At 39.1% G+C, this 14,697-nt stretch overlaps 1 pseudogene; it reads left to right on the forward strand.

The window, feature by feature from the left end:
* LOC100580746 lies at positions 1-722 on the forward strand (annotated as a pseudogene).
* Positions 723-14,697: the final 13,975 nt, after the last annotated feature.

Here is a 14,697-nt window from a genome sequence, read left to right on the forward strand (position 1 = left end):
GGTGTCAAAGAGAAGAAGTTTCCTGCTGTTCCAGGAACCCTTAAGAAAAAGTGGAGGAATTTCGCAGAGCCTGAGAGAGAAGTTTGCCCAAAAGATGCTTTGAAAGGCAAGGAGGAAGCTTTTGTATGAAAAAAATGAAGCACTATCACAAGGAATATAGACAAATGTACAGAGCTGAAATTAAAATAGCTAGGATGGCAAGAAAAGCTGGCAACTTTCTATGTACCCGCAAACCCAAATTGGCATTTGTCATCAGGATCAGAGGTAGCAATGCTCTGAGCCCAAAGGTCCGAAAGGTGTTGCAGCTTCTTCACCTTCGTCAAATCTTCAATGGAACCTTTGTGAAGTTCAAAAAGGATTCAATTAACATGCTGATGATTGTAAAACCATATATTGCATGGGGGTACCCAAAGCTGAAGTCAGTAAATGACCTAATCTGCAAGCATGGTTATGGCAAAATCAATGAGAAGTGAGTTGCCTTGACAGATAACACTTTGATTGCTCAATCTCTTGGTAAATACAGTATAATCTGCAGGGAGGATCTTGTTAATGAGATCTATACTGTTGGAAAACGCTTCAAAGAAACAAATAACTTCATGTGGCCCTTCAAATTATCCTCTCCAAGAGGTGGAATGAAGAAAAAGACCACCCATTTTGTAGAAGGTGGAGATGCTGGCAACAGGGAGGACCAGATCAACAGGCTTCTTAGAAGAATGAACTAAGGTGTCTACTGTGATTATTTTTCTAATCTGGTCAGTTAATAAACAGTACGTGCTTTCAAATTGAAATAGATGAGTAAATAAAATATCATATTTAAAGGAAAAATTTATAATAAAGATTATAATGGGTGTATTCATTTCCTATGGCTGCTATAACAAGTTACCACAAATTTAGTGGCTTAAAACAACAGAAATGTATTCCCTCACAGTCTCCTGGAAGCCATAAGTTTGAAATCAAGCTGTCAGTAGGGCCATGCTTCCTTCAGAGATTTCAGGAGAGAATCCATTCCTTGCTTCTTCCAGCTTCTGGTGGCTGCTGGCATTCCTCGGCTTGTAGCCACAATCTGTGTCTGTCTTCACAGTACCTCCTCTGTGTGTCTGTAGTCTCCCCCCTGCCTCTTTCTTATAAAGACACTTGTGATGGCATTATGTCCCACTTGGACAATCCAGGATAACCTCCTAAGCTCAAGATCCTCAACTTGGGCTGGGCATGGTGCTTCATGCTTGTAATCCCAGCACTTTGGGAGGTGAAGGCAGGCAGACTGCTTGAGCCCAGGATTTCAAAACCAGCCTGGGCAACATGGTGAAACCCCGTCTCTACCAAAATACAAAAAATTAGCCAGGCAAGGTGTCAGGCACCTGTGGTCCCAGCTACTTGGGAGGCTGAGGTGGGAGAATCACCTGAGCCCAGGAGGTGGAGGTTGTAGTGAGCCAAGATTGTGCCACTGCACTCCAGCCTGGGCAACAGAGCAAGACTCTCTCTCGGAAAAAAAATCCTCAACTTAATTACATCGGCAAAAATCTTCTTTCCAAATAAAGTTACATTTATAGGTTCCAGGAATTAGGAACTGATATCTTTGGGGGACCATTATTCAGCCAAGTATAATTGCCTTTACAGTGTTCTAAAAAACATATATAACTTAATTATTATAAAATAATAATATAAATATAAACTAATAATAAAATTAACAAATACATCTACAAAAATTTTACAATTGAAATGACTGATGAAAATACATATGGATTGTGATATTGATGATTTTTAATGTGTGAGGAACTAAAATCTGGAACTAAAAAGTTGATTACTAAAATCTAGTAAGACTCTAGGCCAGACGTGGCTTGTGCCTATAATCTCAGCACTTTGGGAGGCCAAGGTAGGAGGCTCACTTAAACCCAGGAGTTTGACACAAGCCTGCACAACATAGGGAGACCCTGCCTCTACAAACAAAAAATTTAATAATTAGCCAGACGTGATGGCACATTCCTGTGGTCTCAGCTACTTGGCGGGCTGAGGTGGGAGGATTGCTTGAGCCCAGGAGGTCGGGGCTGCAGTGAGCCCTGTTCGTGCCACTGCACTCCAGCCTGGGTGACATGGCAAGACTCTATCTCAAAAAATAAAAAATAAAAAAAACTATTAAGACTCTTGTTGAAGTGCTGCAACGTATTTGCAGCAATAATTTATCAGGTACATTTGCAGATAGCTCATGAGTCTCAGGACATATTAATTTTGTCAACAATGGCCACCATTAAAGAATGTAGCTTCCCAAAATTAAAATTTATTAAGAACTACTTAATATGTACAATGTTAAAAGACTGTCATATATAGTGACAAGCAAGCAAGCAAGCATTGAAACTGCCATAAAGAATTTTGTTTTGATAAAAGCAAAATGTGAAACTATTTTATAATAAATTATTATATCCTGGTGGCTTTGAGTTCCTAGTTGTGATTAAATTTTGGGATTGTCTATACTTTTGTGTTCAATATTTGATTTGCACAATTTATACAAAATGAGTATATGGGTTTTGTAACCATTCTTATTGGAAAATAAATAGAATATTAATTGTTTTCTTCTACTGGAGGAAGAAATAGGGCTTTTTGTTTGTATTGTTTTATTTTCACACAGGAATAATATGGCCTAGCAGTGGCTCTATTTGAAACGGATTTTTCATTTGGCTTCCATGACTCCACACAGTTTTCCTTTGGCCTCCTTGGTTTCTGTTTGTCTCTTTTGCCAGTTTCTCCTCTTCTTTCAGGTTATGAAATATGGGAGTGCTTTAGGACTCAGGCCCTGGGCAGTTTCACTTTTCTATCTGCATTCACTCCCTGGGTGATTTCATCCAGCTTCGTGGCAGTAAATCCCCAGCCCTGACCTCTACTTTGAACTCTAGACTCATATTTCCATTGCCTACTCACCATCTCCATTTGGATGATCTAATCTCAAACTCAGTATGACCCAAATTGGGCACCTAATCTTTTCACCCAATGCATGCATCAAGCCAGTTCTTCCTAAAGAAACTGAGAGGCAAGGAGGTTTGATTGATCTGTGTGAATACTGAAATCATCAAGTCTAAAAACCTTGGAGTTGTGCTTCACTTCCTCTCCTTCTCTTACACTTTGTATCAGGGCAACCAACAAGTCCTGTCAGTTCTACACAAGTCCAGAACCAATGCTCCTCTCACCTTCTCCCCTGCTGCTACCCTGGCCTAAGCCACATTGTCTCTCACCGGGATCACTGCCAATAGCTCCTCACCTGGGGTATCTACTTCTATTCTTTCCTTTATGCAGTCTATTCTCTACAAAGGAGCCAGAGTAATTCTTTTAAAACACAAATGAGATAATCTCCTTCACCCGCTCTCAACTCTCCAGTGGCTTTCCATCATATTTATAATAAAATTCAAAGGACTTAGATAGACTACTAGGCCCTACAATATCTGACCCTTGCCTACTTTCAAGCTTTATTTTCTTTTTTTTTTTAACCTTTATTTTAAGTTCAAGGGTACATGTGCAAGTTTTTTATATAGGTAAGCTCATGTCATTGGAGTTTGTTGTACAGATTATTTCATCACCCTGATATTAAGCTTAGTGCCTACTAGTTATTTTTTTCTGATCCTCTCCCTCCTCCTGCATCCTCTCTCCATCCTCCACTAGGCCCCCCGGTATCTGTTGTTCCCCTCTATGTCTCCATGTGTTCTCACCATTTAGCGCCCACTCATAAGTGTAAACATGCACTATTGGTTTTCTGTTTCTGCATTAGTTTCATAAGATGATGGCATCCAGCTCCATCCATGTCCTGCAAAGGACATGATCTTGTTCCTTTTTATGGCTGCATAATATTCCATGGTGTCTATGTACCACATTTTCTTTATCCAATCTGTCATTCATGGACTTTTAGGTTGATTCCATGTCTTTGCTATTGTGAATAGTGCTACAATGAACATATACGGGCATGTGTCTGTATGACAGAATGATTTCTCTTCCTTCGAGTATATATCAGTAATGGGTTTGCTGGGTCGAATGGTAGTTCTGTTTTTAGCTCTTTGAGGAATTATCGCACTGCTTTCCATAATGGCTGAACTAATTTACACTCCCACCAACAGTGTATAAGCGATCCCTTTTCTCTGCAACCTCGTCAGCATCTGTTATTTTTGGCTTTTTAATAATAGCCATTCTGACTGGTGTGAGATGATAGATATCTCATCGTGGTGTTCATTTGCATTTCCCTAATCATCAGTGATGTTGAGGTTTTTTTCATGTGTTTCTTGGCTGCATGTATGTCTTCTTTTGAAAAGTGTCTGTTCATGTACTTTGCCCACTTTTAAATGAGGCTGTTTTTTCCTTGTAAATTTGTTTAAATTCTTTATAGATGCTGGATATTAGACCTTTGTCAGATGTGTAGTTTGCAAAAATTTTCTCCCATTCTGTAGGTTGTCTGTTTACTCTGTTGATAGTTTCTTTTGCTGTGCAGAAGCTCTTTAGTTTAATTAGATCCCATTTGTCAGTTTTTGCTTTTGTTGCAATTGCTTTTGGTATCTTCATTGTGAAATCTTTGCCCCTTCCTATGTCCAGAATGTCAAACCCTATTTTCTACTACACTTCTCTTTGGTTGGTCTGTTCCAGACCCACTGGCCTCCTTGCATGCATGCAGGTCCCAACCTCAGGGCCTTTGCACTTTCTTCTTCTTTTTTTTTTTTTAGACAGAGTCTTACTCTGTCACCTAGGCTGGAGTATGGAATGCAGTGGTGCAATTTCGGCTCACTGCAACCTCTGCCTCCCGGGCTCAAGCAATTCTGCCTCAGCCTCCCGAGTAGCTGGGATTACAGGTTATAACCACCATGCCCGGCTAGTTTTTTTGTATTTTTAGTAGAGACAGGATTTCACCATGTTGACCAGACTGGTCTCGAACTCCCAACCTCAGGTAATCTGCCCGCCTCGGCCTCCCAAAGTGCTGGGATTACAGGCGTGAGCCACCACACCTGGCCTGCACTTGCTTTTCTTTCTGTTCATAAAATATTATTTCTTCCAAAAGCCTTCTTTTTGACCATACTATTGAAAAATCCACCATCACTCTTTCTCCCTTTTTTTTACTTATCATTATAGCATTTATCACTAACCTGATATTACATTACATATTTAATTGTTTATTTGTTAGTAGGTCCCACTATAAAGTAAGTTTCATGATAGCTAGGGCTTTGTTTTGTTTACTGCTGTACCCTCAGTGTCAAAAAAATGCCTAGCACATAAAAGGCATTCATTAAAAGCTTGTTGAATGAATGATAAATGCCAGTCAAAATGTCCATGACCTCCTCTATGTTAGTGCTATTGTGGGTGTATTGGGAAATTGTGGGAGACTTTTTCTTTTTAAATTATGTATTTCAGTAGCATTTCATTTTATACAGTAAGAATGTATTGACTTTTTAACCAGAACAAAACAATTGTAAGATGATACATCCCTGTATGACATGAAAAGGAGAAAAAGGTCATAACATAGACACTATTTTAGTGTCTGAGTGTGTATAGAAAAACTTCTGAAAAAACATACATCAAAATGTTAATAGTTATGAACTACTGATATGCCCAACAACATGGATTAATCTCATGGATGTAATTTTGAACAAAAGAGGACAGACATAAAAGAGTAAATACTGTATAATTCCATGCAGATAAAGTTCAAAAACTGGTAAAACTAATCTACAATGATACAAATCAGAATAGTGGTTCTTTCTGGTGAATGGTATAGACTGTGGAGGGGCACAAGGGCACTGTCTGTGTTGATGGCAGTATTCTGGGTGATGAGTACACAAGTCTATTTATATGTAAAAATTCATTAAGATTTACAGTATGTAAGTTATCCTTTAATAAAAAAATAAAAGCCAGGCGTGGTGGCTCACGCCTGTAATCCCAGCACTTTGGGAGGCTGAGGTGGGTGGATCACAAGGTCAGGAGATTGAGACCATCCTGGCCAACATGGTGAAACCCGTCTCTACTAAAATTACAAAAAAATTAGCCGGGCATGATGGTGTACACCTGTAATCCCAGCTACTCAGGAGGCTGAGGCAGGAGATTCTCTTGAACCTGGGAGGCGGAGGTTGCAGTGAGCCGAGATCACGCCACTGCACTCCAGCCTGGGTGGCACAGCGGGACTCCATCTCAAAAAAAAAAACCTAAAAATAAAAATAAAAACACTGCAGTGAGCTATGATTGTGCTACTGCACTCCAGCCTGGACAACAACAGTGGGAGTATGTCTCTAAAATAAATAAATAAATACAAACAAAATGTTAGTAATACTCATCTCTGCGTGGTGGTATTATGATTGCTTATTATTCTATTTTGTTGTTGTTGTGTTTTGTTTGTTTGTTTGTTTGAAACAGGGTCTCACTCTGTCACATAGGCTGGATTGCAGTGGCATGATCTTGGCTCACTGCAACCTCCACCTCTTGGGTTCCAGTAATTCTCCAGCCTCCACCTCCCAAGTAGCCAAGATTGCAGGTGTGTGCCACCATGCTCAGCTAACTGTATTATTCTATTTTTATACATATATATATATATACACACACACACATATATATAAAACTTTTTTATTATACTTTAAGTCCTAGGGTACATGTGCACAACATGCAGGTTTGTTACATATGTTATTATTCTATCTATTCTTTATATCTTTCTTTGTTGCCTATTGCTTGTCATAAGAAAGTGTTACTTTTGTAAGCAGGGAAAAGAAATGCCATGGTGTTTGCACAAGAATGAAGTGCTTTGAGACTCATAGGATATATAGCTTTAATTCATGCACTCCTAGAATTGGTGATATTCTGGGAAGAGGAAGACCAATTTGTGCCGTTGCCACAGTCCAGGCAAGGGAGAAGAGGACCTCGGCTGCAGCCGTGAGATGCAAATGAGGAAACAAAAACCCAGACTGATAAAGGGGGTAGGCTTGACAGAAAATGGGTATCAAAGAAAGTAAATGTTGTCAGCAAACGGATGTTGAATGGGAAGAGAGAAGGAAGAGTCTAGATGATTCTTTACTTTCTGGTTCAGCTGAATGAAATGCAGAACTGCCATTCAGTAGGCCTGGGAAAGAAGGGAAAGGGGGTCCAGGGAAAGACTCTGAGTATGTTTTCAAATCTGTCAATTGTAGGGTATCTATGGGCTATCCAAATGGAGGTATCCAGAAGAAATTGGATATATTAGAATCTGGAACTCAGGAGAAATATCTGGAAATGTGTTTCGAGAGTCATTTCCATACAAGTAGTAGTTGAGGTCATGTATATGAATGAAATTCCTTAGGGAGTATGTTCTTCCGTGGTTCCAAAACTTAATATGCATCAGAATCACCTGAAGATTTTAATAAAGATGAAAATTCTCTGGGGGTAGGAGGCAAGGGGAGGGTGAGCATTAGGACAAATACCTAATGCATGCCGGGCTTAAAACCCAGATGATGGATTGATAGGTGCAGCAAACCACCATGGCACATGTATACCTACGTAACAAGCCTGCATGTTCTGCATAGGTATCCCAGAACTTAAAGTAAAATAAAAAAAAGAAAATTCTCCACCACCAACTTCCAATATTCTGTTTCAATAATACAACAACAATAACTAATAATAATAATACAGAATTTTTGGAGGAGTCCTTACTTTGTCATAGGCACCATTTTAAGCATCATATAACCATTATCTCATGCAGTTGCCTAAGTAGCCCTATGAGGTAGGTACAATCTGCATTTTTAGCAAGCAGCGCAAGAAATTATGATCCACTTTAAGCAACATTGGTATTTTCAGATGACAAAAGATAGAAGCTAAAATGATGATGAACACCAACATTCAGTAGGAAGCTTGAGTAAAATGAGCCAGAGAGCAGAATGAGATGGAATCACAAAGCAGGTAGGAGGGGCCGGGTGCGGTGGCTCAGGCGTGTAATCCCAGCGTTTTGGGGGGCTGAGGTGGGCAGATCGCTTGAGCTCAGGAGTTCAAGATCAGCCTGGGCAACATGGTAAAAACCTAGCTCTACAAAAAATACAAAAATTAGTCAGGCATGGTGGCATGCGCCTGTGGTCCCAGCTACTTGGGAGACTGTGGTGGAAGGATTGCCTGAGCTTAGGAGGCAGAGGTTGCAGTAAGCTGAGATCACGCCACTGCACTCCAGCCTGGACGACATACCAAGACTCTGTCTCAAAAAAAAAAAAAAAAAAAAAAAAAACATTAGGAGGAATACTAGAGCAAGCTCATGGGACATGCATTCGTTTTCCCTTTCACACTCTCTCTCTCTCTTCATTTCAAGTTACGAGTACAGGTAAGGCATTCACTTTAGCTCCTTCTACTTTCTTCCTTTACTCAGGTAACCACTACTGTGAGGTTGAGGTGTATTCTAACAGTAGGTTTTATATTTGTGTTTGAAAAAAATGAAATATAATTTACATATAGCAAAATTCACAGATCTGAAAGTACAGTTCAACCAGTTTTTACAAATGCACTCACTCAGGTAACTCAAATCAAGATATGAACTTTTCCATCACCCCAGAGAGTTCCTTCATGCCCTGTCCCAGTTAATCCCATGTCCTCCCCACTGAAGTAACCACTGATCTGATTTCTATCACTATAGATTAGTCTTTCCTATTCCATAACATCAGATAAATGGGAATTTATAGTATGTACTTCTTTTTACCTGACTTCTTTCATTCAACATGATATTTTGAAATTCATCCATGTTGCATACATCAGTAGTTAATTCATTTTTATCGGTGAATAGTATTTGATTGTATGAATATACCATAGTTTATCTATTCTTCTGGTGAGGGACATCTGCTCTGTTTCTAGCTTGGGGCCCTTATGAATAAAGCTGCTATGATTGTCCTTATACAAGACTTTTTGTAAACTTAAGCTTTCATTTCTATGGAATACATACCTAGAAGTAGGATTGCTGTGCTGTAAAATATGTACATGTTTAACTTTTTAAGAAACTGTCAGTTTTCCAAACTGATTATATCATTTTATACTCCTATTGGCATACATGAAAATTTCAGTTGTTTTACATCTTTGCCAACATTTGGTGTTATCATTCTTTTTGATTTTAGCTATTCTTGTGTGTAGTGATATTTCATAGTTTTAATTTTAATCTCTCTGTTGGCTAACAACGTCGAGCACCTTTTCATGTGTTTATTGGCCACTCACATATCTTCTTTCAGAAATGCGTTTAAATGCTTTGCCCTTTTTTAAAAGTTGGTTTCTGTTTATATTATTTAGTTATAGGAATTCTTCATGCATTTTGAATACAAAACTTTTGTCAGGTGCATGTAGTGTAGATATTTCTCCCAGTGAGCTAAATATTAAGATCATTGAACTCATGGAGATAGAGAGTAGAAGGATAGTTACCAAAGGCTAGGACAGGAGTTGGAGGGGGAGGGGGAGATGGTTAATGAATACAAAAAAATAGTTTGAAAGAATGAATAAGACCTAGTATTTGCTAGCACAACAGAATGACTATAGTAAAAAATAATTTAATAGTTCACTTTAAAATAACTAAAAGAGGCTGGGTGCAGTGGCTTATGCCTGTAATCTCAGCACGTTGGGAGGCCAAGGTGGGAGGACTGCCTGAGCCCAGGAGTTCAAGACCAGTCTGGGCATAGGGAGACCCTGTCTTTACAAAAATAAAATTTAGCTAGGCGTAGTAGCACACAACTGCAGTCTCAGCTACTTGAGAGGCTGAGGTGGGAGGATCGCTTGGGCCCAGGAGGTCAAGGCTGCCATGAACCATGATCACACCACTGCACTCCAGCCTGGGTGACAGAGTGAGATCCTGTCTCAAAATAATAACTTAAAAAGTATAATTGGATTATTTGAAACACAAATGATAAATATTTGAGGTGATGAATACCCTGTTTATCCTGATGTGATTAATATGTGTCACATGCCTGTATCAAAATATCTCAGGTATCCCACATATATACCAACTATGTACCCACAAAAATTAAAAACAAAAATTAAAAAATATATAAAAAATATATATTTCTCCCAGTGTTTGGCTTGCTTATTTAAGGTATCTTTTGATGAGCATTCGTTTTTCCATTTTGATGAAGTCCAATTTATCAATTATTTTTCTCTGCAATTAGTATATTGTGTGTCCTAAGTAGTCATTGACTATTCCAAGGTCATACAGAAATTCTTCTGTTTTTGGCCTTGGGCAGTGGCTCACACCTGTAATCCCAACACTTTGGGAGGCCGAGCTGGGTGGATCACTTGAGGTCTAGAGTTTGAGAACAGTCTGGCCAACATGGTGAAACCTCGTCTCTATCCAAAATATAAAAATTAGCCAGGTGTGGTGGCATGTACCTGTAATCCCAGCTACGTGGGAGACTGAGGCAGGAGAATCGCTTAAGCCCAGTGGGCAGAGGTTGCAGTGAGCCGAGATCTTGCCACTGCACTCCAGCCTGGGCAACAGAGTGAGATTCTGTCTCAAAAAAAAAAAAAAGAAAGAAAAGAAAGAAAGAAAGAAAAAGAAATTCTCCTGTTTTTTCTCCTGTTTTCTTCCAGAGCATTATAGCTTTCGTTTTTACCTTTAAGTGTGTAATGCCTCTCAAATTTATTTTGTGTATTGTATTGAGCAAGGAGGTTAAAGTTCTAGTATTTTAACTTCCATATAAATATGCAGTTTTTCAAGTAGCCTCTATTGAAATGACTTTCCTTTCCCCTGTCGAATTGCTTTGGGTTGCACACATTCTTAATTTCACTAGGCACTGCCAGATTGCTCATCAGAATGGCTGCACAGGTTTAACCTCACACTAGCAGAATCCAAGGATTTGCTCTCATCCTCCCATATTTTCACAACCACTTGATCATTGAACTTACTTTAAACAATGTGATGGGTCCAGACTTATATCTCATTGTTGTTTTCATCTGCATTTGTCTGATTACTTGTGAGGTAGAGCATCTCTTCGTACATGTTTAGTCATTTTGGTTTCCCCTTATGTGATTTGCTTATTCAAGTGCTTTGCTCATTTTTCTTTCTTTTTATTGGGACAAAGTCTCGCTCTGTGACACAGGCTGGAGTGCAGTGGCGTGATCTCAGCTCACTGTAACCTCTGCCTCCCAGGTTCACGCGATTCTCCTGGCCTCAGCCTCCTGAGTAGCTGGGATTACAAGCACCCACCACCACACCCAGCTAATTTTTGTATTTTTAGTAGAGACGAGTTTTTGCCATGTCGGCCAGGCTGGTCTCAAACTCCTGACCTCAAGTGATCCACCCGCCTCAGACTCCCAAAATGCTGGGATTACAGGCATGAGCCACTGCGCCTGGCCTTTTGCCCAGTTTTCTATGGTGTTGCCAGTCTTTTCAGGTAGTTTTCGAAGAATTCCTTTAAAATTTTGAATATTAGTTTTTGCCAATTTTATACATTGAAAAGATCTTCTCTCAGCCTGTCACCTGACTGTTAGTATTATCTATGGTATCATTTTTTGGCTTTGGCTATTTAGGCAACTATAAACTTTAACAAGGCATTCACTGACTTCTACTTCTCGTTTCTTGTAGTTTCCTCTTACATTTATTTCTCTTTGTATCAATCAGTTTTCTTAGCTGCAAGCAAGAGATGACTCTGGATGGTTAATTACAAAGGAAGTTCATAAACTGGATATTGAGGTCACAGGATTGTTGAAAAGGCATGTATCAATAGTTCACTCATTTTTATGGGTTAGTAGTATTGCATCATATGGATGTACCACAGTTGATTGAACTATTCGCCCATGAAAGGATATATGGGTTGCTTTCAGCTTTTGGTTATTATGAATAAGTAGGTACAAACATTTGTGTATGGGTTTTTGTGTAAGCATAAGTTTCTATTTCTCTGAGACAAATGCCCAAATGTGAAATTGGTAGGCTGTGTGATAGTTGCATGTTTAGGTTTGTAAGAAACCATCAAATTTATTTCCAATGTGACTGTATAATTTTACATTCCCATCAACAACATTCAAGTGATCAGTTTTTCCAAATTCTGGCCAGCATTTGGTGTTCTATTTTTACTTTAGCCATTTTGATACATGTGTGATATCTCATTATAATTCTAACTTCCATTTACCTGATGGCTAATGATATTGAACATCTTTTCTTGTGCTTATTTGACATCTGGAATGTCTGTTTATATATTTTGCTCATTTTCTAATTGGATTGTTTTCTTACTGTTGAGTTTTGAGAGTTCTTCATGGAATTTTGATACAAGTCCTTTGTCAGATATGGGGTTTGCAAATATTTTCTCCCAGTCTGCCAGTCTGTAGCTTGTCTTTTCATCCTCTCCACACAGGCTTTTGCTGAGGAAGTTTTTAACTTTTATGAGGTCCAATTTGTCAGTTTTTCCTTTTATTGACCATATGTTTGGTGTCTAGTCTAAAACTGCCTTGCCCTAAATCCTAAGAATTCTCTCCTATGCTTTTTATGTTTTACATTTAGGTCAGTGATACATTTTGAATCAATTTTTGCATAAGATGTGAAGTTTAGTTTGAGATTCCTTTTTTGTATATGGATCTTCAATTGTTCCATTGCCATTTGTTAAAAAGGCTATCTTCTCTCATTGAATTGTTCTGGTACTTTTGTCAAAAATCAAATGTCAGCTGGGCATGGTGGCTGACACCTGTAATCCCAGCACTTTGGGAGGCTGAGAAGGGCAGATCACTTGAGGTCAGAAGTTCGAGACCAGCCTGACCAACATAGTGAAACCATGTCTCTATTAAAAATACAAAAAAATAGCCAGGTGTGGTGGTGCACGTCTGAGGTCACTCTGACAACTGAAGGATGGTGAAGGTAAAGAATTTTACTGAGCAATTAAAATAGCTCTCAGCAGAGAGGAGAGCTGGAAAGGGAATGGGAAGGGCAGGTCATCTTCCCCGACGAAGTCAGAGGTCTCTTCCCTGAAGTCAGGCCATCTCTCTCTCTCTACTGACTGAGTCTGGGGTCTTTATAGGTATAGGATGTGGGCAGGGCAGGCCGTAGGTAGTATTGGAAAAGGCAACACTCAATTGGTTAAAAGGCATTATTCAGAAAGAACCAATCAGGAGAGAGCAGGCAAACAGGAATAGAAGTTCTCACTCTGGGCCCCGGGTTTCAGGCTGTTTTGGGTTTGAAGGTGGGGTTTCACCAGGGACCTGCCCCTATCTGCCTAGGCATTTGGCTGCCTCCAGTCACTATCATTATAATGGAATATTACTTAGTCATAAAAATGAATGAAGTAGCAATACAGGCTACATCATGAATGAACCTTTAAAGCATTATGTTAAAAAGACAGACACAAAAGATCACCACTGTATGATTCCATTTTTATTTATTATCCGGAACAGGCAAATCCATAGTGATAGAAAGTACATTAGTGGTTGCCAGGGGCTCAGGGGGAGGGGAGAATGAGGGATTTCTTTCAGGGTTTCTTCATAGGATGTTATTTGGTACAGGGTTTCTAAAGTTGATTGCAGCGATGCTGGCACATGTCTGTGAGTATACTAAAAATCTGAATTGTACCCTTTAAGTGGGCTAATTGTACGATGTGTAAATTATATCTCAATAAAGCTGTTTACATATATATTTACATATATATTTAAATAAGTGATGAAATCAACATCACCAATACCCTCATATAGCCAAGACAATTTTTTAAGATAAAGAGAACAAATTTTACTCATAAGATATGAAGTCATACTGTAAAGCTATAATAATTAAATAAGTGTGGTGCTGATTTGGGATTAGGTGAGCAAATCACTAGTGCCCAGAAACTAACCCATGCATTTGTGGAAATTTGGTTTGTAATATTTCAAATCAATAGGGAAAGAAGACTGACTCCTTGATAAATGAGACTGAGACAATTTGCTATCTATCTGGAAGAAGGTAAATTTCTACCTCCTACCACACACATACACAAATTTCGGAAGGGATGGATTAAATATTTATATGTATAAAACCCAACTAAAATTGTATTTAAAGAACATGTAAGAGAATATGTTTTTCACCTTGAGGTAAGGAATAGCTCTCTAAAAAGAACCAAAACAAACAAACAAAAAAGCAACCAAAATCATAAACAGTAGCCTTCCTTAAATTGCATCCCAGAATTAGGCAGATTTACTAAAGTGAACACTGCCAACCCTTTAATGATGAGTGCACCCACACTCCAGTTCCTGAGAGTGCTGCTGCTAACAGCTTATAACTGCAATCTTCTCCATAGAATTGCACTGAGCTGTTGGGAAATACCTTGTTCTATTAGTTTTCTATTGATGCAGTAACAAATTGCTACAATCTTAGTGACTTAAAAAAAAAAAACACACGTATTATCTTACAGTTCTGTAGAAGTCCAACATGGGTCTTTCTGGGCTAAAATTAAGACAGAGGATACAGCAACTAGGTGCCATCTTGGAAGCAGAGATCAAGCCCTCACCATGTCAGAGGCGTTTGAACCAGAGCAACTCCATCTTGAATAGGAGTAGGGTAAAATAAGGCTGAGACCTACTGGGCTGCATTCCCAAGAGGTTAAGGCATTCTTAGTCACAGGATGAGATAAGCGGTTGGCACAAGATACAGGTCATAAAGACCTTCCTGATAAAACAGTTTGCAGTAAAGAAGCTGGCTAAAACCCACCACAACCAAGATGGCAATGAAACTGACCTCCGGTCATCCTCACTGCTACACACCCACCAACACCATGACAGTTTACAAATGCCAAAGCAACAACGGGAAGT

This window comes from Nomascus leucogenys, chromosome X (assembly GCF_006542625.1).
Source record: "Nomascus leucogenys isolate Asia chromosome X, Asia_NLE_v1, whole genome shotgun sequence".
NCBI lineage: Eukaryota > Metazoa > Chordata > Mammalia > Primates > Hylobatidae > Nomascus > Nomascus leucogenys.